Source organism: Phyllostomus discolor, chromosome 3 (genome assembly GCF_004126475.2).
Source record: "Phyllostomus discolor isolate MPI-MPIP mPhyDis1 chromosome 3, mPhyDis1.pri.v3, whole genome shotgun sequence".
Classification (NCBI taxonomy): Eukaryota; Metazoa; Chordata; class Mammalia; order Chiroptera; family Phyllostomidae; genus Phyllostomus; species Phyllostomus discolor.
In genome coordinates, this window is record NC_040905.2 from 186,070,170 (window position 1) to 186,095,060 (window position 24,891).

The 24,891-nt window shown below is 47.8% G+C and overlaps 1 pseudogene; it reads right to left on the minus strand.

Annotated features, from left to right (window-relative positions):
• Nucleotides 1-13,537: 13,537 nt before the first annotated feature.
• On the minus strand, nt 13,538-17,859 carry LOC114489732 (annotated as a pseudogene).
• Nucleotides 17,860-24,891: the final 7,032 nt, after the last annotated feature.

Here is a 24,891-nt window from a genome sequence, read left to right on the forward strand (position 1 = left end):
GTTCTGTTTCTTCAGTAGTATAACGAGAATAATTACAGAACCACTTCCTGAGTTGTTGGAAAATTTAAATGTAAAGGCTTTCAACACAATTCTTGGCACAAAGAAAGTGGCCAAAAATGATGGCAGCTGGTAGTAGTACTATCAACAGGAGAGACTGCGATCATCGATCTGACTTGACCTTGGACAGAGCCTTAGATTGGAAATGAGAACACCTGGGTTCAAACGCTCACTTGCTGTGTGATCGCAGGCGAATGCGGCACCTGGTACCAAGGCTGCTATGCATGAACTTTACTGTCTTTTCCACGGACCATTCCTTCAGTGTGGATGGGCTGCCACCAGGGAGACATTGAGTTTGAACTGCGGCTGAATCGTGATTACCCAAAAGTGTGGTAAATGAAGTGAAAGAAATATTGCATGCTTTTCCAGAAATACATGCTTTTTAAATTACAAATAAAGTTGAATTGAAACCAAAAAACATTGCATTCTAATTACATGTACTATTTAGGACTAGATTTTAGAACAGTCTAACACATGTGAAGTTTCCTACTAATATTCAATGGTTAAATTTTGAGAAGCACAACCTAGTAGTCCTACTCTATTGATTATACGCATATTGTACTTAAGCCGGAGAACCTTATATAACGTGGATAAATGTTCAGATCTACTGGTTGAATGGGACATACAGACCTCAAGCCAATCCTGTTGTCCTTCCCCTCACATCCCTCGTTCTTCCTGTCTATTGATCTTGTCCAGGTGGTAAAAGCTCAAATTCCATGTAACACCAAAAGCACGAGCAACAGAATAAAAATGAAATAAACTGGACAAGTTGAAAACTTGTGCATTAGATAACACTATCAAAAAGGTGAAAAGACAGAAAATATTTGCAAATCATGTATCTGAAAAGGGTTTAGTATCCAGAATATATAAAGAGCTCTTACAACCCAATAAAAAGGCAAAAACCCAGTTTTCAAATGAGCAAAGGGCTTAAGCAGACATTTTCCTTTCTTTCTTTTAGATTGCATTTATTCATTTTTAGAGAGAGGGGAAGGGAACAAGAAGGAGAGGGAGAAACACCAATGTGTGGAAGAAACATCTGTCAGTTGCCTCTCACACGCCCCCAGCTGAGGACCTGGCTAGCAACCTAGGCGTGTGCCCTGACAGGAAATCAAACCCGCGATCTTTCAGTCTGCCGGATGATGCCCAACCCACTGAGCCACACCAGTCAGGGCTTCAGTAGGCATTTTTCTCAAGAAGATACACAAATGGTCAACGAGCACATGAACAGATGTTCATCATTAGTTAGTAGGGAAGTGCAACTCAAAAGCACAATGACATACCACTTCACACCCAATGAGACGACCAGAACTAAGAACAAACCAGGACATAGTAAGTTGACAAAGTTGAAGAGATTGGAACCCTCGTGTCTTGCTGGTAGGAATGTAAAATGATGCTGCTATAGAAAATGGTTTGGCTGTTCTTCAAAAAGTTAAACATAGAAATACCATCTACATCGGCAATTCCACTCCTAGGCATATATACCCAGAAGAATTGAAAACAGGAGTTCGAACAAAAAGTTACACACAAATGTTCACAGCAGCACTGTTCACAATAAACAAAAGCTTGAAACTACTAAAATAACCATCAAATGGTGAATGGATAAACAAAATGTGGTATATCCACACAAGAAAATATTATTCAGCCATAACAGGAAGGAAGTACTGACCCATGCTAAAACATGGATAAACCTTGAGAACATTATGCATTCCTTTTCTATGAAATACGCAAATAAGCAAACTCACGGTGACAGAAAGCAGATTAGTGGTTGCCAGGGGCTATGGGAAGAGGAGACTGGGGAACCACCACTAAATAAGTGTGGGACTTCCTTTCAGGGTAATCAAGATGTTCTGGAACTAGACAGTGGTGATAACTGCACAACACTGGGAATGTACTGCATGTGACTAAGAGTACATTTTATTTTATAATAAATTTTTAAAGCCACTCCAATTGTGAATGGCTCAGGCATTTAATGGAAGTTAATGAACCTGACCAGGTGCGGGACCTGGGCAAACTAGTGTGAAGGTACCTCTCAAAGGGGCCAGCCACTACACAGCTCCCAGGGGGGAGCTGTCTCGAGGCAGGCTTGGACCCATTGCTGCCAGATTGCCAATGCTTCGAGAAAAGTAACTGCTTCTCAAACTTTCGTGTACATATGAGTCACCTGGTGATCTTGTTAAAATGCAGATTCTGATTCAGTAGGTCTATAGGGGAACCTTAAGAATGTGCATTGTTAACAAGCTCCCTGGTGAGACCACTAACCACACTTTGAATAGTGAGGGTCCCATTCACAGGTTCTCAAACTTGGCAGCACGTTGCAAGCCTCTGGGGAGTTGAAATAAGACATGCTTAGGCCCTACCCACAGAAATTCTGGCGTCGTTGGTCAGGGATGGCATCTGGGCACTGGGATTTTGTAAAGCGCCCTCCCTACCCCCCACCCCCACCCCACACATAGATAAATCTAATGGGCAGCAAACTTAGAGAACCAGAACCCTAAATGACCTTTCTAGACTTGACACGGCTCTAAGTGTCTCTGAGGCTATGCAATATTTCTAAGGAACAAGCTAACAATTCTCCACCAAGGGAGCCTGTGGAGAATCATCAGCCCCTAGAGCCTCCTCCCCAACAAAGCACTCCGAGCTTGAATAGGGAAGGACTCCGCTCGGATACTGCACATGCCCTGGGATTTTGTAACCCTTGCCAACCGCTTTGTTCTCCTCTTACAGGTCACTCCCTCTCCTTTGTCTTCCTGATCTTTGTTAGCAAGTTTCGTGTAACTGGGCCTGAATTGTTAGCTGATGCCTCAACCAAGCTGAAACGAGACTCCTCCTTTAGAGAAGGAAGAGGAGTGCATGCCCCGATCTGTGCATCTCCCACGGTGATGGGGGCTGCAGGGCCTGCCCAGTGTGCAGCAGCCTGAGTCATCTCCGTGGGGGCACAAAAGGAAAGTGGGTGAGGAGAATTGACCAGTGGATGTATTCTTGCCTCTCCCCATTCAGTCTCAAGGAAAACCTGTGACTACATCTTCCTGCTTTGTCCCTCTCTCCTCTCCCAGGCGGACTGTGATCCGGGCTGAAAGAGGGGTAATTAACGAAGCACAGAAAGAATGGGAAGCCCTAACCCAAGCCTGAAAAAGAGCAGGTGGGTAAGAATGGAAGCCAGGAAGCGGATGAGAAACTTGGCAGTGTTACCTGACTCGGCCTCCTCTCTGAGAGCATCACTGGGGCTGTTCATGCCGAGACGACAGGATGTCAACGTACCTGTCTTTATTGTCTAGTCAATAGTGCATGTGTGTAGCTTTCTGTTTTATTTCTATTTTCCCCGAGTCCCTGGGGCTTGGCGCCTTAATGTGGTCACTTTGAACATCATTGGCATCGCCTCCCAATAGGAGGAACATCTGGTGAGAAGGAGCACACCTCGGGGAAAACTGTCTGGGACGAGGCTGCCGGAACACGGAAATCGGGCTGACCCTGCTGACTTCCGAGGCACTGATTTAGTGATCCAGGGAACACCTTCTCTTTTTGCTGCGACAGACCAGGCCAGCACTCCTGGAGAAACTTTGATTTCAACCTCCCTGAACCAAAAGACAGAGAGGTTGAGGCAAAAACGTCATATTGGAAATCTGATCAATGAAATGTCTGTGTGCCTGCAAAAGGGTTTAAGAAACATCTTAAAGATCTTCATGAATTTTCTTTCCAAAAACAGTAAGTGGGAGGGTGCAAATGGTTCAACTAAGATGGGGCCAGGGGGAAAAAATGACTTTCGGCGCTGGAAGCCAAAATCCTTTGTCACTCATGCACCCTCCCTACTCTGCACTCCCCAGAGCCTGAACACAGCCCAGTGGACCTTGCTTCTCACTGCCTCTTCCAGGAAGCCTGTCCTGACTCCCTCCTCTGGCTGCCTGTGAACTTCATACATGCTGCTGCCGTGGCACTTACCACACCAGAGGTGATACCTGCCTTCAGTCCTCCCTAACTAATCAGGTCCTTGAGAGCTGGGACCGTCTGATGCATCCCGGTATCTCCAGTGCCCAGCACAGTGCCTGGCTCAGAGTCGCTGCAGAGTGAATGTTTGAGGAATTAAATAGAATGATAATACCGAATAAGCCTAGCTGTATGTCTCACCAGCGCTGAAAACTCGAGGCCCAAAGCTGAACCCTACTGCCACCTCCCATCCACTAGGAGAGCTATCCACCCGCAGTGGGAAAGAATACTCTCCTTCGGAACAGCCTGTTGCATTATTGTCTAGCTTTGGCCATTGCTTTCTGCAAGAACAATGGTAACAATAATAGCAAACACTTACATTGTGCTTGTAGTTTCTGAAGCATTTTAAATGTATTCACTAATCTAATGTTTGTACCACTCAATGAGTATTTTCACTCATCCCAGTTCAGCACTGCTTAAAAAAAAAAGATTTTATTTATTTTTAGACATAGGAGAAGGGAAGGAGAAAGAGAGGGAGGGAAACATCAGTATGGGGTTGCCTCCCGTGCACCCCGCAATGGGGACCTGGCCCGCAACCCAGGCATGTGCCCCGATTGGGAATTGAACCAGCCACCCTCTGGTTTGCACGCCGGTGCTCAATCCAATGAACCACACCAGTCAGGGCCTAGCATTGCTTTTTTTAATTTTATATTTTTAATTTATTGTATTTTTCCATTACTACTTATTGCCCCTATACCCTCTTCCACCTCCACGCAATCACCGCATCACTAATCCCAGTTTATAGATGAGACCACTAAAGCACAACGATGTTAAACAATTTGTTCAAGGTCATCAGCTAATCAATGCCTGGTTGAACCGAGCTTAGCCCCAACGTCAATATTCTCAAGCACTAAACTGTAAGTCTCTAAATTAGAACAAGTCTTCCTCTTACTTCTTCTGCTGGTGCTTGTTCTACCTGAGTCAGTGTAGAGCTGGAATCAGAAACCGGGTCCTTGCAACACTCTGCGTGGCTAATCAAGTGGCTTGGAACCAGGAGGCAGCCTGCCTGCCTGGCACCCAGTGCCAGAGTGGTTGCCTGTCTTGGGTAGGACTAGGGAGGACGAATGCAGTCCCAGGGTTCATCCACCAGGTGGATGAGCTCCAATCCACGTAGAATATAATCCACATATCATAGACTTGTGGCTTCCTGTTTTCTTATTACCCCCAGTTGGGGTTTTCCTTTCAATTACCTTTGTAGTAAGTATGGTTGCAGATTTCAACCACAAACCACTTATATTTTATGGACAAGCGCTTCCTCTAATAGTTACAGTGCCATTGAATAGATGAACTGTTTATCACCAGATACACGTGTTTTCACAGTTTCTATAATGTTTGGGTGGTGGCTGAGTGTTTGTGGCCCCCATTCCTTCTCTGGTTCCACTGCTACTGGCTTAGTTTAGCCCCCGATGTCTCTCATGACCACAAACTGGTCTCCCAGCCTCCAGGTCGACCCCTTCTAACCCATCTCCCATTTGGCCTTACGGCTTCATCTTTCTCAAGCACAGCCTGGACCATGCCATTGCTTCGTTCAAAAACCACTTGTCTGTAGCTAATTCCAAGTCTCCATTGCCTGGTTCCAGCAGCCCCTTTGGGAGGAGGTGGGGGATTACCTTTAATGAATCCTCATTGAATTTTATGCTTTAGCCAAACTGGGCAGGTTTGCATCTTCTAGACCTGCCCTGAATCCTGTGCTTCTGAGCTTTGCTCACACTGTTTCTCTCCCCACTATTCTTTTATCCAGAAGCTCAGTCATTTTTTCATTTGTATATTCACAAATGAATACACAAAGCACTCATAATAGGCAGTGTCCCCAGCCTAGTTAGGATTTAGTTCACATACCATACTTTAAATTCACCCATTCAGAGCGTACAATTCAATCATTTTAAGTACAGGGTAGGACAGAAGTAGGTGTATAGTTGTTCCTATGAAAATAATACAATATTAATGAACAGCAACACAAGAATAAACTCTGTGTTTTGCATACTCTCAACTGTAACCCTACTTTTCCCCGCCCTGTGCATTCACAGAGGTGCACAACCATCGTCATAATCGATGTCTCAACGCCCCAGACGCAGTAGCCATTCCCCATCAAACCCTCTCAGCCCTGGGCCACCATTAATCTGCTTTCTGTCGGTGTAGATTTGCCTCTTTTGGACATTTCATATAAGCAAATTCATGCAATAGGTGGCCTTTAGTGTCTGCCTTCTTTCACTTTGCATAATGTTTTCCAGGTTCATCGAGGTTGTAGCATGTACCAGGATTTCATTTTTCTATTGCCAAATAACGTTCCCTTGTCTGGCTATACCATACTTAACTCATCCACTCATCAGCCGATGGACATTGAGTTGTTCGCACTTTTTGGCTGTCGTGAATAACGCTGCTATGAACACCCGCGTGTAAGATTTTGTGCAGACATGTGTTACCATTCCTCTCGAGTGTAAACCTAGGAGTGGAATTTCTGGGTCCTATGGTAACCCTCTGCTTAATATTCTACGGGACCACCAGATTGTCTTCCGGAGTGGCTGCACTATTTCACATTCCTACAGCAGTGTCTGAGGGTTTTCATTTCTCCACAGCTTTGCCAAAGCTTAACTTAGTTTTTATCACAGCTGTTAGTGGATGAGAGGCAGCATCTCACCATGGTTTTGACTGGCATTTCCTTAATGGTGACATTGGGCATCTTTTCACGTGTGCATTGGCCATTCATGTATTTTCTTTGGAGAAATGTTTATTCAACTCTTTTGTCTATTTTTAAGTTGGGAGAGTTGCCTTTTTATTATTGAATTTTAAGTGTCCTTTATATATTTTAGACATCCAGAGTTTTTAATTACTTATGCTTTCTATATTTTCTATATGTTCTAAATTTTCTACAATAACCATGAACTACCTAGTTAAACAGAATACATAACCAATATGTGATACCAACATATATGAAAATATAAAAATTTTTCTAATCAAATTTATGAAGGACATTAAACTGGAAAGAATGATTCATGTGTTTTGGCTTGGGTTTCTTTTCTTTGTTTTTTTCAAAATCAAGATCCATTTTGGAGGAAGGGAGCTATGGGTAAAATATAAAATTAAGTGGGATATGTGTGTACTTCATCATTTCAGTTAAAAAAGTCTGTCAGGGTGTTTGGTGAAGTGATCTCCTTCTGCATACGTGACCTTCAGGACCATGTCCAGCCTTCACTGACCTTGGTTTTCCGTTTCTGTGGTCAGGCTCTCTTGAGACGGGTCAGTGAAAAACTGCCTGAAGGTCTTGGTGTCCCATAAACTTAGTAGGAGCCAGCATGTGACAAACCTGATAGAAAGATGCGATTTGAGGTGACAAGAGCAGAAGCAGTGTCGGCCTGAGGGCGGTGTTCCTCTCGCTGTTTGGGGCTGTCCAGACCACCTCTGCCACCTGTGCCCACTTCTGGATGCCACCGAGAGCATCTGAGCCCTGGTGTGGCCAGATCAGAGGGCAGGGCCAGGAGCCCTATCACAGGAAGAAAGTGCCTACGACTAAGATTTGGGAACAAATACGTTTCGTGAAACATGCAGGTGGTAGGGGGTCTGGAGGACAATATGACCTTTGGATGTCTTCGCTGGGGCTGGGATCTGATGGTTTATATACAGGGAGGCCGGCTCAGAAGGGTCCTGACGAAGGTGCCCCATCTGCAAAGGGCAGAGGGGCAGCGGTGGGCTGCCAGGCCTCCACGCTCCCACTTGACTGGAGACCACAGCAGCCCACGGGCAGGGCTCCCTCTCACCTCAGGTCATCAGACCCAGGGCCAGCTCTCGTGGCCCCACGTCTCCCTGGAGTTGAAGACGGTCGTGACAACAGCATCAGAGTCTCAGCCGGGGCCCACGCTGCTGGGACAGGGAGGCACCGAAGCCCTACAGGGCAGCAACTCCAAGCTGTCTTGGGGGCCCAGCTTCCAATGAAAACAGATAAAGCACGTTGGGCACGTGCCTTTTAAATGCACGGAAACAGCTTCCCTTCCACAGATAAATATGTTGAGCCTATTTTCCGTACGACAAACAATTTGATCTTTTATTTTTCCTTTTTGACAAAGACCAGGTAAGAAAAATGTTTTGATGTTTGTGTTTTTATACAAATGATGATGATGATGATGATGATGATGATGATGATAAACAGCATATGGGCGATGAGAAATGGTGTCGCCAGCCATCCTTGTTGGCCAGGCCACAGTGGGGAGCTGAGGGGGCAGCTGAGATGGGGCGGAGCCAGGCCCCAGGAGGCCTCGCCTTCCACTTTGATCAACAGGAGACCTGCTTCATGGCATACGTTGAGATTATCCATAAGTCATTGTTAAAGGGAAAGTGCTTTATTATTAACTCAAAGAAGTGGAAGGAATTTAGAGTCCTACAGGGCTAGGCTCAAAATTTGGGGCAGATAATTGAATCTGCATGAGCCTCAAATTCGTCATAAAACTGGCTACTCTACAGACCTGTTCTTTGGATGTGAAATTAGAAATAATGGCACACGTTGAATGCCAAGCACGAGAGATGACGCCAGAAGGGGTAGCTGTTGTTGCTACCACTGGTAACCAGTAGAGGGCACCAAACGATTCCAATATGAACCCGGCTTTGTTGCCTGGCCACAGCGCAAGGAAGCAACCTCTACCCAGTACGCAGGTTTGCACACAAACACACACACCACACTCCTTTTTTATTAGGAAGTCATAAATTACACTTTACACTGTACTATTCACTATGTGTCGAGGGGGGGCAGGGGGAATCATCTATTAACAAAAGCAGGTTGGGGTAGTGGAAAGAGGCCCCGAAGAAGGCTCCTAGCAGGGGTTCTTGTCCTTGCCCTGGTCTTCATGCTGTGTGACCTTGGACAGGTCTCTACCTACGTCTGGACCCCTTTTTGAAGCCCAGGAGGGTTGGACCAGGTACTAAGGGACCTTCTGGCTGTCTGTGACTAAGATTTGGGGGCAAATACATTTCGTGAAACATGCAGGTGGTGGGGGGTCTGGTGGATAAAACGACCTTTGGATGCCCTTGCTGGGGCTGGGATCTGATGATTTATACACAGGGAGGGAAGCCACGTTCGCTTAATCCCTGCCTCACAAAGGAGCGAGCTTGGTTGTTGGGTGGTGGCCGTGTTTTTCTGCAAGTGCACACGATGCTTATCATCTTTTGTGCAGGTTGATGGCGAAGCCACGGAGACCACCCAGCCTGACAAAGAAAGGAATTCTTGTCTACAGTTGACAGCCCTCAGGTTGACGGCTTTCCATTTGCCTCGGAGGCTGTCACTCGCAGAACAATGGCAGCGAGCAGGGTGGCTCTCACCTGAGACAGGCACTGCCGCCAGGAGGGGGAGGAGGCAGGCCGGGCTTGGGGTGGGGGTGGGGGTGGCTGTTGTCTCTCCTCCCGGGATACACAGGGCGGGTGAGAGCACCCCCACCTGCAGCAGACCTGCTGGGAGAGGCTGTGGAGGCTCACTGTGCGGGTGGATGGTTGTGTCTCACTCTACAGATCAGAAAGCAGCAAGCCGCTTAAGACAGGACTCTTCATTTTAAAAAGTTGTAATGGATTACTGATACACACAACACATAACCCAGTCTCCAAAGCATGATGCTGAGGGAAAGAAGCCAGACATGAAAGAGTATACACTGTGTAACCCCATTTCTAGGAACTTTTAGAGCAGGCACAACCAAGCTACTGTGGTAAACCTGAGGGCAATGGCTGCCTCCTCAGGAGAGGGAAAGGCTGGCTGCCCAGGGAACGTGGAGGAACCTTCTAGGGGATGGAGACATTCTGCGTCATGACTGAGCGCTGATGGCGTGCGTGTACCTAAGTACCTTTGGAAAACTCTGAACCGTGCCCTTCAAAATCAGTGTGGTTCACTGTTCAAAAATTACACTCCCATAGAGTTGATAAAATGGAATTGCAAAAAAAGTTTAATGACTTCTCATTCTCAAAATAAATACATAGCCACACTAGAAGACACAGAAAATGCAGACTTAAAAAAAAGAAATAAGAATCATTCATAATCCCATCACCCAGAGGTACACGCGGTTATCATCTTGACACTGATAGCGCCGGGCCTTTCCTTTTACAAAAATGAAATCACGTAAGTTTGTAACTGGCATTATCATTAATTTATGTAGTCATCGAGTTGGCAATATAAGGAAATGGTTAAAACTTCAGTAGGTACAAAAGGGCATAAATTAAAACCTCAATTTCTCTCCCAGTTCCTCTCCGCAGAAGCGATCACTCCCCTCATTTATTTGCACGTTCTTCTGAGAAGCGGGACGCAGTTACAGCCGTACGTGCATGGCGGCCCTCGCGGGGAAGGTGGGAGCCTGCTGCACACATGATCTGCACCTGTAGCAGCCTGTGTTTTTAATATAACAACAGGAATAACTTCTCGTGTCAATAAAATTCTTCTACAATGTCATTTTTTTAAAAAGATTTTGTTTATTTATTTTTAGAGAGGGGGAGGGAGAGAGAAAGAGAGGGAAACTATCCATCAGTTACCTCTCGCACACCCCAACCAGGGACCTGGCCCACACCCCAGGCATGTGCCCCGACCAGGAATTGAACCGGTGACCTTTCAGTGCATGGGATGGCACCCAACCTGCTGAGCTGCACCAGTCAGGGCTACAGTGTCATTTTTAAGCAGACATTTGACTGAAGTAGAACATAGAAATGGAAATATGCAAAAATTTTAAGTCTAAAGCTCAAAGCGTTTTCATAAATTGAATCTGCTTTTAGTTAGATTCAGTACCAATACGAAATACTAGATCATTTACCAGCATCCTAGAAAAGCTTCCGGACCCTCCTAGTTACTGTCTCCTCCTCCCCCAAAGTACCCACAATCCTGACTTCTATATCCCTTCACTCAGCAGAATACGAATGGGATTAATTCATGTTGCAGTATACAGCAACAGTTGATAAATACTTGTTGCCATAGGGTGTTCCTTTGTGTAAATACATCACGATTTGTTTACCTCTTCTGCCGTTGATGGACACGTGGGCTGCTTCCAGGTTTTGGCTATCACAGCTGCTGTGAACGTTCTTTAGATGTGTTCTGGGGAACATATGCATACATTTCTGTTGCATACATGCCTAGGAATGCAGTCGCTAGGTCATGGGGTACACATCTGTTCCTCACTGGTCGAGAAAACACGGGCTCTGAAACGGCCACACCAGTGTACACTCTGCCCTGCAGTAGGAGGGGGTCCCATCGCCCTGCGCCCTCACCTACCAAATCAGTTTAAATGGCTGCATAGGATTCCACCGCACAGACATGCAATCCTTTATTCACCTGTTTCCTGTAGTTCGGGGGTTCCTGGCTCCGTGCCGGACACACTGGTACCCTGATAAAGTGTGAGGACCCCTTCTGAGAGTGTGACGTAGTGACACAGAAACTTCATTATTAACACACTGGTAACATCTAGTCGCAAGCCCGGTAATCACGGCACCTCCGAAATTCCAAAATGAGCATGAACATATGCACGTTTGCTGACCTTTGGTGCTGCTTTTCCTACGCAGGACACACCTCAGCTTTCGCCAGATTTTAAAATCACCTGTTTATTTTCAAAGTTTAAATACTCCTTGTGTACTAAAGATACGAGTCACCTGTGTGAAACGTTACAATTCTTTCATTTATCAGCTTTGCCACTTTCGTTTTTAATAACAGCTATTTGGTTTTTAAAATAATAGCTTCATTGGGAAATAATTCACACACCATAAAATTCACCCTTTGAGAGAATGCATTTCAGTGGTTTGTAGTAGATTCCCAGGGTTATGAAACCCTCGCCACCATCTGATTTCAGAATGTTTTTCACCACAGGGGGGACCTCAGGTCGTTGGCAGTCACCCCCCACTCTCCCAGAGCCCACCTCCTGCACTGCCAATCCCTCTGCATTTCTTCTCGGGACAGGCTAACAGGAGCTGCCCACTCTGCCCATACCTGGACATATGCATGATACGCACGTGTATGTGGTCTTCCAGGACTGGCTTCTTCCACTCAGTGTAACGTTTTCAGGGCTCATCCGTGTTGTGGCAGGTGTCAGTATGCCATTCCTTTTCATGGTTGAATAATATTCCATCATGTGGATATATCATGGGTTTTTATCCATTCATCAGTTGATAGATATGTGTGTTGTTTCTACTTTTTGGCCATTATGAGTAATGCTGTTACGAGCATTCATGTACAAGTTTTTATGCAGGCATGTATTTCATTTCTCTTGGGCATATGCTGCACCTAGAAATGGAATTTCTGGGCCTCATGGTAATTCTGTTTAACATTTTGAGGAGCTGCCAGACTATTTTCCAGAGTAGCTGCATCATTTAAAATTCCCACTAGCAATGTCTGAGGTGTTTATGGGTTTTTTAAATTATATTTATTTATTTTTAGAGAGGGGGGAAGGGAGGGAGAAGAGCGGGAGAGAAACATCAGTATGTGGTTGCCTCTCACGTGGCCCCCACTGGTGACCTGGCCCACAACCCAGGCATGTGCCCTGACCAAGAATCGAACCAGTGACCCTTTGATTCACAGCCCATGCTCCACCCACTGAGCTTACATGAGCCAGGGCTGTTTATGTTTTTTTTTTAAAACACATACAATTTTAAAATTTTACATGGTAAAATAAAGCAATGTTTTCTTTATGGTTTCTGTCTTTGACCCATTCTTACAAAGGCTCCCGCCATTCCAAAATAATAGAAATAGTTTTGCATATGTTATTTTTTCTTTCAGTACGTCTATGTTCCTCCTTTTTGTAATTAAAATTGTTAAACAACCACTCATCATTGTCACCAATGTCATGCAAGGCCAGGGCTCCCCGCTCCTCCTGCCATTTTGGTACACTTCTTAATCCAGGTCTGTCTGCTTTACATTCAGTGGCATCTCCCCCAGATTCTGACTTCGGTTAGTATTCAGAGGTGTGGTTAATTGTTATCCGACTCTCTTCTTGTTTCTTCAGAAGTTTTTAAGGCTGTTTCTGCATACTTCTAATCAAATGCTTTTTTTCTCCTTTTTGGCATATGATGTTTAAAGAAAGTGCTCATTTGAATGCATTTTCAGTGCTGTGCACATTTTATCAGGACCGGGGAAGGCTATGCACGGTGTTCTGGACGCGCTTCACTGCCTGCGCCCCATCCTCCCCGGCTTCCGTTGCCATGGGAACGCGTGCCAGCCCTGGGCCCCGGGGGGAAGGCAGACTGGCTGAGTACGAGGTGAAGGGACTTAGGGAGGAAAGTTTGGGAGCCCGTAAGGAAGGAACGTTCCTGAGGTTTTCTGGCCTGTCCCCTGTGTTTTTTTCTCGATTTCTCCGCCACCTTGGAAACAGAAAGTAGACCATTTCCATTCGTAATGGCATCATTAAGGCTCATGTTTCCATTTCATAACATTTTTATTCTGTTTTCTCCTTACCACAATCCAGGGTTCATCAGTTCCATTTTACAGATGGAGACACAGAGGCCCCGAGAGGGGAAACGCTGAAATCCCGAGACTCGGACTCGGGAGAGCTGCGTCTCAACAGACCCGGACTCCTGACTCCAAGCCTCGAAAACCGCTGTTGGGAAAGGAGAGAGGGTCAAAGGTCCGGGGTGTGTACACAGACAGCCCGCGACAGGAATGCGAGTTTTTGTGGTTTGGGTTTTCTTCCCTCTTTCTACGCAGGCTTCGCATGCCAGCAAAGGGTGTGCGTCTGTGTGCTGGGGGGTGGGAGGCGTGAGTTGCAGGGTTGCGTGGCATTCCTGAGACGTTTCATAAAAGAGCCCAGAGCGCCGAGTCCGTGGTGAAGCTCACAGGCCCGTCCGGGCCCTGCTGCCCCACCGGCGCGCAGCTTCTGGCCTGGAAGGACATGAAACCTGACCCGATGTGGGCGCGGGGCTGCGGTTCCTGTGGCGTGACTCGCTCAGTGGTTTATTGGGGTTTGTACGTGTGTGCTTCAGATTCGTAAAAACACCCCTCTTGTGACAACAAAGAGGGGCACTCTCTGTGTCGGGGCTCACGGGGGCTCACTGGGAACAGCGCGTCTTTGCGCGAAGCGACCCTACTGGTCTCACTGGGACTCAACGCGAAGAGTCCTTTGCCGGGGAGTAAGAAGATTTTCTGGTCAAATGTTTTGAGCAAATGCTACATATTCTCCACACCCCACTTGGAGATTCGCAATGAGAATTAATATATTTGAGACTCCAAGAAGTGGGGCAAGGACGAGGCCTGCTGGATACTTAAAAGTGAGGTTTACCTAACATCTCCCAGCACTGAACCTTTCCTCCCCAGTAACATTCAAGGCTGCCTGCCGGACGGCAGCTGCACGGAGCCCAGCTTCGAGTAGTGCTTGAGCAAGGCCAACTTTTTCGAGTCTAAATAAATGCAGGTTAAATTCTATTAAAACAAACTCCAAGAATCTGCCCAAATTCTTTCACGTTTATGCTGTGCTTTTAAGTGTATCAAATATTCCTTGTTATGACTGTACTGTTTTCGGAAGCAATGTTTTTCGGGTCACACAGACATTTTTACTGTGTGAGAACCTTATTTATTTTGACCAACGCGAAAACTTATTTAACAAAAGTTCAGTGTGCAAATGTACAAGACTCGAGTTGTATGCCGCAGTAAAACGGGAGGGGGTGTGGAAGCAGGGGCCTCTCCGGCGAGCACAGCGGTTCTGCGGACTCGGACTCGTCCCCCGGCTTCTAACACGGCGATGCCGCGGCCCCGCAGAGCCACCGCCCCAGCGTGGCGCTGTTGCTCACTGGCTGCCATCTGCACACGGTCCTCTGCCACCAGGTTCGTCCAGGGATCGAACCCCCGCAGCCGTCCCGGGACGTGTCTGCCAGTTTAACTTCAATGATAACTTCTTGTCTGTACATTTTTTTAGCTCGGGAGGGTGGCTTCGCTCATGGTGTCCCCTAAGCAAACTCAAAGATCAGAAATTGATTTTATGGCACTTCCATCTGTGCTGCACTTATTGACTCCTTGGTATCTCTACTAATGTTCATAAAACATCTTATTTTCACATTTTTCCAGTATTATTAATTTTTATGGAAGTTGCATATGTAACTTCTTTGAAAAATAAATGGATTTTTCCTTTGGGACATTAAAATACTTTTAAATAGAATCTTCTTTTATTATAAGAATGATTGATGAGCCCTTCTAAATGTTTAGGCAATGTGAAAAAGCAGAGTAAAGCCCATCATCGATTCCCTCCAATAAGCCACCGTTCGCATTTTCACCAAGCTTTTTCTTCTGTGCACATATAGTTTCTACGTGGTTGAGATCCCACTTTGCAATGTTGCCTTTTCCTTGATTGATGTGACATTAGAGCAAGGCTGTTAGCATTTGTTTTTAACGTGAGAAGAAAGAAAACACTTCAAGATGGCATTCTGCCTTCCAAGAGAGGCTGGTGGTTTTGATTGTTTGGGGTCCAGAAGGAGCGAGCGGGCCGCTCCTCAGAGGTTGCGGAGGCGTGCAGGGGCTGTCTTCCGTGTGACCCTGAGCACCGATGGGGTTGCGTCTGGGCCCCCACTCGGGGCCCCCACCAGCTCCTCTATGCCCAGATGCTGCGCCCATCCCTGCCCTTGGGTAGACTTAAGTCAAAGGACCAAGGGTAAGCAGAAGAGGGAGAGAAAATGGAAATAAATGACCTGCCCTCAACCACCACGTTTTCGCTTTTCCTTTCCTGCCCAGTTGCTGACCGTAGGAACAACTGTGCACCACTTCACACTCTGAACTCAGGGTGAAACGCATAGCCGGACGCGGTCCTGGAGAGAGCCCTTTACAGGGGAGGTGCTGGGACTCGGGGGGCTCACTGGTTCGGCCGAGGCCCCTAGGCTCTGTCAGTGACAGACCCGAGTCCCAGCCCTGGTCTCTGGCCCCTCCCCGTCTCTCTGCAGATCTGCACCCCTGCTTCCAGGCAGCTCTAAAAAGCCGTGCAAAATGTCAGACAAGTACAGCTGTCCTGCCTGTGTGGACCTGGAAGATAATTCAATCCAACAGAATTAATGGGCTTATTACAAAGTCCCACTAATTCCTCTGTCAGCCTCTCTGAGCCCCTGCTCCTGGTGCTCTGTTGCCGGGTTTGCACCTGCGGCTGACAGACGCTGCACGTTCCGAACAGAAAACACGCAGGGCTGGGAGGTGGCTGTGGTTTGCATAATGGCCACAGGTGTTCCGGGCTGCCTTTCTGCTTTACCCTTTTTACGCTTTGCCAGACAACGGAGACAGGAAGATGAAGACTGGTTTACCTCCCTGAGGCTTCACACACAGCAGGGGAACCTGCTGCTGGGCAGCTTCCGTTGGCCTGGCCGTGATCTCCCTGGGAAAGCAGGACTCTCAACATTAAGCTCCGAAACCGGGGGGTCTGGAGGGTAGTTTAGGCTCAGTTCTGAGAAAAGAAAGATTTTAAAGGAAAAGAAAAAAAAGCAGAGTGGAGTTAAAAGAGCTTTCTAACCAGGCCATGCGTGAAACTAGAGTTGTAGTTTGCTGAGGACAACCAGAGAATAGTGAGGAAGAAACCAAATTATTTGTGTTTGCTCCTTAAAGCAGGTAAACCTCACCGAGAAAGGCGCGCCCTTTGCCGTCTGGCATCACCACAAATAGATATATTTGTATATCTCGAGCCAGAGGCTAAGAGGGCCCCAAAGGGAACCTTTCAATCTTTTATTCTAATAAAAGTTTTCCACAAGTTTTCTAGAAAGACTGGGATGGGAGACAGATCATTTTAGTCTGAGTCTCAGTTTCCTCACCTGTAAAGTGAAGGCTTTTGAACACACAACCCCTGAGGTTACTTCTGGTGTAAATCCTATTATTTTTTATAGAATTCAACCTAGCAGCATTGAACACATCCTCCGGCAGGCCTTGTTCCCAGCTCTGACAGTGCGTAGGACACCTGCTTCCTGCCCAAAAGGAGCCACTGTTCGAGGGGTGGGGGCGGGGCAAAGGGACCGGTGGGGAAGCTTGTAGCACAGAGCCAAGCCCCGCGTACACATGGTGTGGGAGATGCAGGGCCAGAGGACGATGGAAGGAGAGAGTCCTTCCAGATGAAAAGACGAGGTAAGACGTGGAAGAGGCGGCATTTGAATGCGCCTTGAAGGATGAGAAGGGTCTGAACACTGGGAGATGAGAAAGGAATTCTAGGCAGGGAAGAGCAGGAGCAGAGGTGGGGAAGCGGGAAAGAGTGAGGCCAGTCCCTGCAACCATGAAATGGAAGCGCCTGGGACCTAAGGCCGGAGCAGGGGCGTCATTAGGAGGCCTTGGATGCTAAGGCAAGGGGTGTGTAGTTCATTTGGTGGATACTGGGTGTTAGGGTGGTCCGTGACACGGGCTATGAATGAACTCACAAAGAGAAGAAAGTGTACAGGATAAAGTTTTTACTTACTCTCCAAGCAAGGAGAGGCGCGTGGTGTGCAGAGATACACCAGCAGTGAGGGGTGGGGGCTTTGAGCTTTTATTGGATTACAATTGGATTAAAAGGGTGGGGGCTGCAGTTGTGTGGCTCTGGGCAGTTGGGGCTGTCACACGAGGCTGCAGTTTGTTCCAAAGTTACCTTCTGCCAGTGGCTGTAGGGAGCAGTTAGTTCTGTTCTTGCTTCCAGGAATTTCCGGTCCTGGGGACAGAAGCTCAGAGGAGTGAAATGGCAGTCACGTTTAACAAGGCCTGCTCAGCAAGTGGTGTCACAATAGCAAACGGGGCGGCTTTGTCCTTTCATTGGGGAGCCAATGAAGACCTAAGGAAGAGATGTGATGTCGTTGGCATTGTACTTTAGGATACCAATCTGGCAGAGCAGGCATGCTGGTTCTCCTAAAGGCCCCCGGGTGGTAGATGGGGGTTCTGAGACTAGAACCACCCATTCTGACTCACAAGCTTGTGCATATAACTCTACATAGAAACATTCTTGATGAGCTTCAAATCTACAACTGCTGGGTGCAGACACCGGCGCCCCATCCAGTGGGACACGTTGGGAGAAAAACACCTGACAGGAAGGAGTGGATAGTCACTTGCTCATTCCTTGGTGTAGGCAGTCAAATGGTGGTCCTCTAAAAGATATGTCCATATCCTGATCCCTGCTACCTGGGAACATTTCCTTATATAGCAACGAGACTAAATATTACTTTCTATGTCAAAATAAGTGAGTAAGTCAAGGATCTTTCAAGGAGGAACCTGCCAGGAGGATTGTCCGGTGAGCCCTACATGCTATGTATCGCATGTATTCTTGTAAGACAGATATGCAGAGAAGAGGAGGAAGCCACATGGCCACAGAGATGGAATGATGAGGCACAAGTTAAGGACGCCCACGGCCACCAGAAGCTGGAAGAGGCAAAAAGTCTCCCCGAGAGCCTCGGGAAGGAGCATGGCCCTGCCAGCCACACTCGGAGCGCAGGCGTCTGGCCTCCAGAAACCTGGAGAGGACACATTGCTGTTGTGGTAAGCCACGGAGCCTGCGGGAGTTTGTCACAGCAGCCACAGGAAACTAATATCAGGTTGCCTTTTGTTATTGTACATTTAATTAATCATTTGAATTGGTATTCCATGTGTATGGTTCAAATTTTTAAAGGGTAAAGGACATTTGCTGTAAAGAAAATCTCCCTCTTTTCCATGCCCACGAGTCGCCAGTTTTCCTCCCCAGAGGTACCCACTGTTCCTGGCTTTAAATGACCACGTAATCCTGTGTGTGCATGTGTGTGTGTGTGTGAGAGCACACACGTGTGCGCGTGAGACTACAGAATTTTGTGTATTACCCCAGAACAACCTGGAAGGCAGCGTGTGCTCACGGGGTCGTGCAAGCAGACCTTCCCCGGCTCACAGACTGACCCGGTTCAAGCTCCACCACAGTGCCAACGCTCCTACAGAGACTCTGGGCAGGCTCCCCAGCCTCGGGGGGCCTCGGCTTTCTCCTCTGCAAGACGGGGGTCACCACTGATGTCTCCCACCTCTAGGGCTGCTGGGAGGGCTAAGGAGACCATGTGGGTGAAGCTCACAGCAGAGGCCAGCATGCGGCTGCACAGGGAGTTCCCATCGGGCGAGTGAACGTCGCTGCTGCTGGGGGACCTGCCGGGGGCCTCTCAGCTCAGCACTGCTCCACTCGGAGCCAGCCAGCAGGTCTTTGCCGACCCACCTAAGACAGATGACTGCATGCCTGTCATTCCGGGCTTATAGCTGACTGTCCGTGGTATCTTCTTAAAGAGTTGATGGAAGACCAAGGTTATGTAACATCAATAAGCCAGTTTTTTAAACTCCTAAGAGACAATAGTGAGCCAGAGGGGGAAGCAGATGGGCCTGGGCTGCAAAGATGGGATTCTGGCCTTGCCCACACTGTTCCCTCCCTCGCAGTGACCTTTGGCCCAAGCACAGAACCTCCAACGGCAGGTGTGCGCTGGGGTCTCTAATGGGACGGAAAGAACACAGGAGTCAGTGGGTTCGGACCCGCTTCTCCTCACTGCAGCTTTGACCAGGATTCTTCCACGTGACGAGCCTCATATTCTTTATCTGTGAAATGAGGACAGTGCTCTTTCCCTGCCTGTCTCAGAGTCGTCGTGTGCGGCACGAAGGAGGAATCAGGGGACCAACTTACACGTGACCTACTCTGTCCCATCCCTTATCTTACACCTGAGGAAAAGGCAAGCTACCTGCCCCAAATTACCCGATGAGTCAGTAGCTGAGCTGCGGCTGGAACTCAGCCTTCATGAGGGACCCCATCTCTCTTACGCAGACTGGAGAGATGCATGTGATAAAAACCATACGATGCTATGCAAATGTCATCTGAGGTCGCTCGTCTTAATGATGGCCAGACCTAGGTCTACCTGTTTCTTTTCCTAAAGTTTTATCCAAAATGGATCCAATGCCCTGCCTTTTGGCCTCTGAAGGAGGGTGTGGGTATTTGACTGCCCCTGCAACCGTGGGCCTTGGGTCCCATCCCCTCCTGGCAACAGCAACCCCACCCACCCCTCTGCACCCTGGGCCAGGAATGCGGGGAATTAGCCTTGTGCATGAGGCCACTTGACCTTCTGCAGGGTGATATGGTGATGGGGACAGGGTGCACGGAACCTTTTAGTGGCAAATGATTCTTACCTGGATTGGGTAAACATTCTTTAAACCCACACATGACTCTCAAATATTTGTCTCCCTGACTCGGACTTTATTCTTTCCAAGTTGTATGAAACTGGAAAACAACTTGGGAGGTTTCTAATAAACATTTACCACAATCCAAAATGTCATGCCTCCTCTCTTTTTACCTGTCATTAAAAATGAAACCACAGATAATGCCATCTGGAGAAAGAAGGCTGTTTACTTTGGGGGGGGGGAGTGTTATTTGAATTAGGAACCAGCAGAGAGGAAATTTGGCCACATTACTCCCCAACCACTGAAGCCCCAGCCCCTTACTTCTCTCTCTCGTACCTAGAGATGCCCAGCACAAACAGACAAACAGCAGGATTTCAAGGAATCAATCAGTTTTCACTGAAAACAAGTTGCACAGGCTGGAATGAAATGCTAACTGCAGGGAGGTCTCTGGGGAACTATGTGCATCCCTTTTCCAGTGTATTTTCCAAATTTCATATGTTTTCATGTGACTAATTAGCATCCTTTCATTTCAGCTTGAAGAACCCACTTCAGCATGGTGATGCTTATTCAAACCCAGCTTTTTGGTTGCAAAGTGATAACTCTCCCAACCCTCATGCTTCCTTCGTATTTATTGGCTGGTGTTTTACTATACGCAAGAGCCCTTTCCTCTTCCCTGTGTGCTCATCCATTTATTATTGATCTATTACTTATCAGGACAGATTCATAGATTCTAGTTTTTTCAGTGGTTTATTATTCCTTATCTTCTGAATTAGTTTGATGGTCAAATTATTCCGTCACTGGCTGGAGGGGGCCTCGTCACGCTGACCCTCGCGTCCTTCTGATGCCCCCCCGCCCCCGTCACCGTTGTGAGTGCTGCCTTGCCTGCCACACAGGGTGGGCCGGGCTCGCCCTGTGAGACAGGAGCACGGGGAGTCGAAACAAACAGAGTGGAACTCACAGTTCAACACAGGGGGTCGTGTGTTGGCAACAAAAGGTGGGTAGCAATTTAAAGGAATTATTCTAAGTGTTTAACACACAAAGAAATGCGTATGCAGAGCAAAAAGAAAGAAGTACAAGAAAATGCTAGAACACAAGGAGAAACTTGGTTGGCACCGTGAGAATATTTTTCATATTGCCCTTTTTTTCTGTATATTCCAGATTTTATGTGATGAGAAGGTATTATTTTAAATTGAAAAAAATTATGTAAAAGATTTTTTTCTTTCTAAGAATAATGGAGTGGGCCAGCTCTGAGAGCATTACAAAGGGATTACCAAATATGTGAACAAACACTAATAAAAATGTACTGAAACACAGCTTCATCATCCTTCACCACACTATGAAAACACAGCGCTGTGCCACATCCCGGTACCGAACCAGGCCTTACCAAATTGGGTTCCCGGCCTGCTTCTGCCGCACACACCAGGGTAACTTCGGCGAATCTCTTTGTCAGTTCGGGCCTCAATGTCCTCACCAGAAAAAGGAGATAATTTCTTCCTGTGTCAGCAACAGAATGAGACCCAAATGAAACCATGTGTATAAAAATCCCTTTAAAATGCTAAAAAGGTAAATAGTTTTCTTCAAAAGTTTTTTTTAATGTTTGCTTACAGCTTTATGGAAAGGTTAAGTTTTTAGCAGCTTCCTTTTAAATGGATGTGAATGGCAGAGAAGCGCCCTGGGAGCCCCCCCACCCTCCCTCTCCGGAGACGGCTGGTCTCTAACCTTACAGCCCGGGCAGCACACTCCCCTGGGCTGCACCGTAAGTCAGGGAGGGGACTGTGTGAAAGGGGTTTGTCCGGAAGCGACCCCAGGCGAAGTGGTGAGGATGTGGGGAAGCAGGGCCAGAAAGGAGAGGGCCGGCAGGGGGAGGGGTCGCACCAGCCCCTCGGAGGGTGACTTTGGCTGGCCCTGTGCGGGAGCTCTGTGAGAGCCGCTGCCCGGCGTCGTCCTGGTCAGGGACGGGAAGCTGGAGGGTTCATGCCTCTGTACCCGTCTGTAATGGAACAGGGGCTGGGGTGGGCCGCCTCCCAGCACCTGCCGCTCTCTCCCGTGTGCAGGCGAAGCGGATTCCAGCACTGGAGGACAGGCCTCGGGCAAAAAGATGCGGGTACTGGCCGCAGGCGAGCCGTGCAATGGCGGAGCGATCGGAGTGGATGCGGGCAGAGCTCTGACAGCATCAGCCCAACGAAGGCTGGATGTTCACCACAAGGAAATAAAGGGAGAACCAGCCGCGGACAGAGGACAGGCCTCCGGGAGGCACCGCAGAGCGGTGCACGGAGGCGGGGCCCAGAGAGGGAAGAGACTTGTCCAGGGTCTCACGGGAGGCAGTCCAGATCCCAGCCGAGGTCTGTCTGGGTTAGGTCCGTCTGGTCTGTCCAAAGCCTGTGCGCCCTCTCCTGTGCTGTATGGCTCACTGCACTGGGACTAATGCCTTTTCTCTGGAGGGCCACGGATAAGGAACCCTTACTGGGCCACAGAATCTTATAGATGTCCGGGCTTCAGAAACCCCAGAGAGGCCGTGGTGTCCTCAGGATGGCTTCGGTGGCCCTTTCTCCACGGTCACCTTTCTGTTCTTGAATTTGTCCGACACAAGGCACCAGGATGGATTGAATCATGACTTTCTGAGTTCCAAAGGGAGACGCCCACGTCTCAGATACAGGGTGGCCCATCTCCCGGCTGTGAAGACATTATTAGCAATTAGGGGAGAGTCAGTTAGATAAACAGGAATCTTCCCAAACAAAAGACCCTATGAGATCATTTGCTTGTTTCTCCTCTATTGTACTTAAAGACAATTTCCCCACATCCTGCTTTCTGAACATGAGCAAACACATGAAGGAGCCAGACACACAGGAGCTCAAGTCATGCAGACCTCACATCTAGCTGCGGAGCTAAGGTCCAGAGCCCCAGTTCCATGGCCGGCCCTGCCACACACCTGCAGAGGGATCGTGGGTAAGACACAATCTTGCCATGTCTGAGCACCCTCATTCATGGAGTGGCAGAGCCACGCCTGCCCCATAATGCTGCTATGTGTGGATAATATGCTATGCTGCATAATGAGGATCTGTGTGACCTGTCTACAGGGCTCATACAGTGTCAAGGTCAAGGCAACACGTGAAGGCGACTGTAATCCACATCTGTTCTACTGCAGGATTTTTATAAAACCACATGCAGTCCCTCCCCTTTCTCATGATCATCGATCCAGCATCCACAGCCACCCAGAGTCAGCACATGAATTTGCAAGGCTTCTGGGCAGCGGGACCAGGCGACGTGAACCCAGGCACCTTCCTCACAACGAAGCAACCGGGCTCCAATGCCTGGTGTATTTTCTTCTAGGCGAGTCTAACAAGCTTCATTATTGTGTCTGCTTTTTCAGAGGAGAAGCAAACAGAGGCTCAGAAGGTGGCCCCTGACCCTAGCCAAAAGCAATATTTAACAGCCTGACAGAAGAAATGGCCAAAGGAGTATAAATGAGAGCGGTATTCACTCAAAACCACAGTCTGGGGTCGAAAGCCTACACATTCCAGGAGCCCTGGTGTCAGTAAGGACTCAAGACGTGAAGGATACGTTGCTTCATGAGCTGTGCTCTCTGTTTAGGAGCTCGGAGACAACTAGAAGAGCTGACAGAAAAACGTCCAATAGCTCTAGGAATTAAAACACAAGCACACTGCACAATAGCAAAGCCTACGAGGGTTAAGTTGGTGTGCAGTTTCTGAAATAAAAACACTCGGTGCTGATGATGATGAAGTAAAACTGGTTCCAGAAAAACAAAAACTGCACAGATGTCTAAAAACATAGGAAAGGTCAAGTGAATTTTAATTGAATAAAATGTGACATTCTACATCCACTAATAGAGGAAAATTTGAAAACTATACAGGAATGTAGAATATTGCTGATATTACCTGAGAGACCACAAACACTAAATTGCGTGTACAGACCAAATACAGCTGCCCACAAGTATATGCCTAAGACAGAGAGACTGGGAGGAATATCACTATGCGTTTCTTCTTTCCAGCCCCATCCTTTCTTAGCATGTTACAGATAGGGAAATTGAGGCCAAGCAGCTGTCCCTGCTGCTGAGAACTAGCCACTACAGTTTCCATGTGTCCTTCAAGGGTACCTGAGGGGCAGGCTGGAGGAGCCAGTGATGTGTATATATATATATATATATATATATATATATATATATATATATATATCTTATTTTTTTAAGGAGAGCCTTGTTAAACATTCCAACGCACCACTGGTAAGGACTCAGGCAAAAGGGGCAGGCTGGGCAGGAGTGGGTAGAGAAAGTTACCATAGGGAATGTGAAATGGGTCCTCTCTCAGAGTGACACTGCAGGAGATGAGGTGGTTGCTTCTTCCAGAGCACCAGCCTCCTTACAGCCCTAGATTCCCCTGGCCCCAGTTCTTGGCCCAAACTGTTCAGAAGGAAGGAGGAGGCCATAGGTGGGGCAGCTTCTGACCTCCCCGTGCATGAGTACTGACTGGAGCTCAGTACTCCTGGCTGGAGTACTGAGTCTCAGCTACCCCAGAGGGAAATGCCTTGGGGCCACAGATGAGAGGGAACCCTGTACATGCAAAGTATTCCAGGAGTGAGACAGCAAGAACTGGGAGGGCCCCGAGATCTCACGCAGCACCAGCTCTCTTGAGGTCAAACAGGAGAGAGAAGTCCAAGGCAGGGGCTGGAGCAGGTTGAGCTGTGTCCCAGGGGGTTCCTGCATAACCAGTCTGAGACCTGAGGCTTTTCCCTTCAGTCACCACTTCAACCCCGAGTGCCTTGTTTTTTCTGCCTGATGATCCCTGGTACTTTGAGTCCTAGTGAGA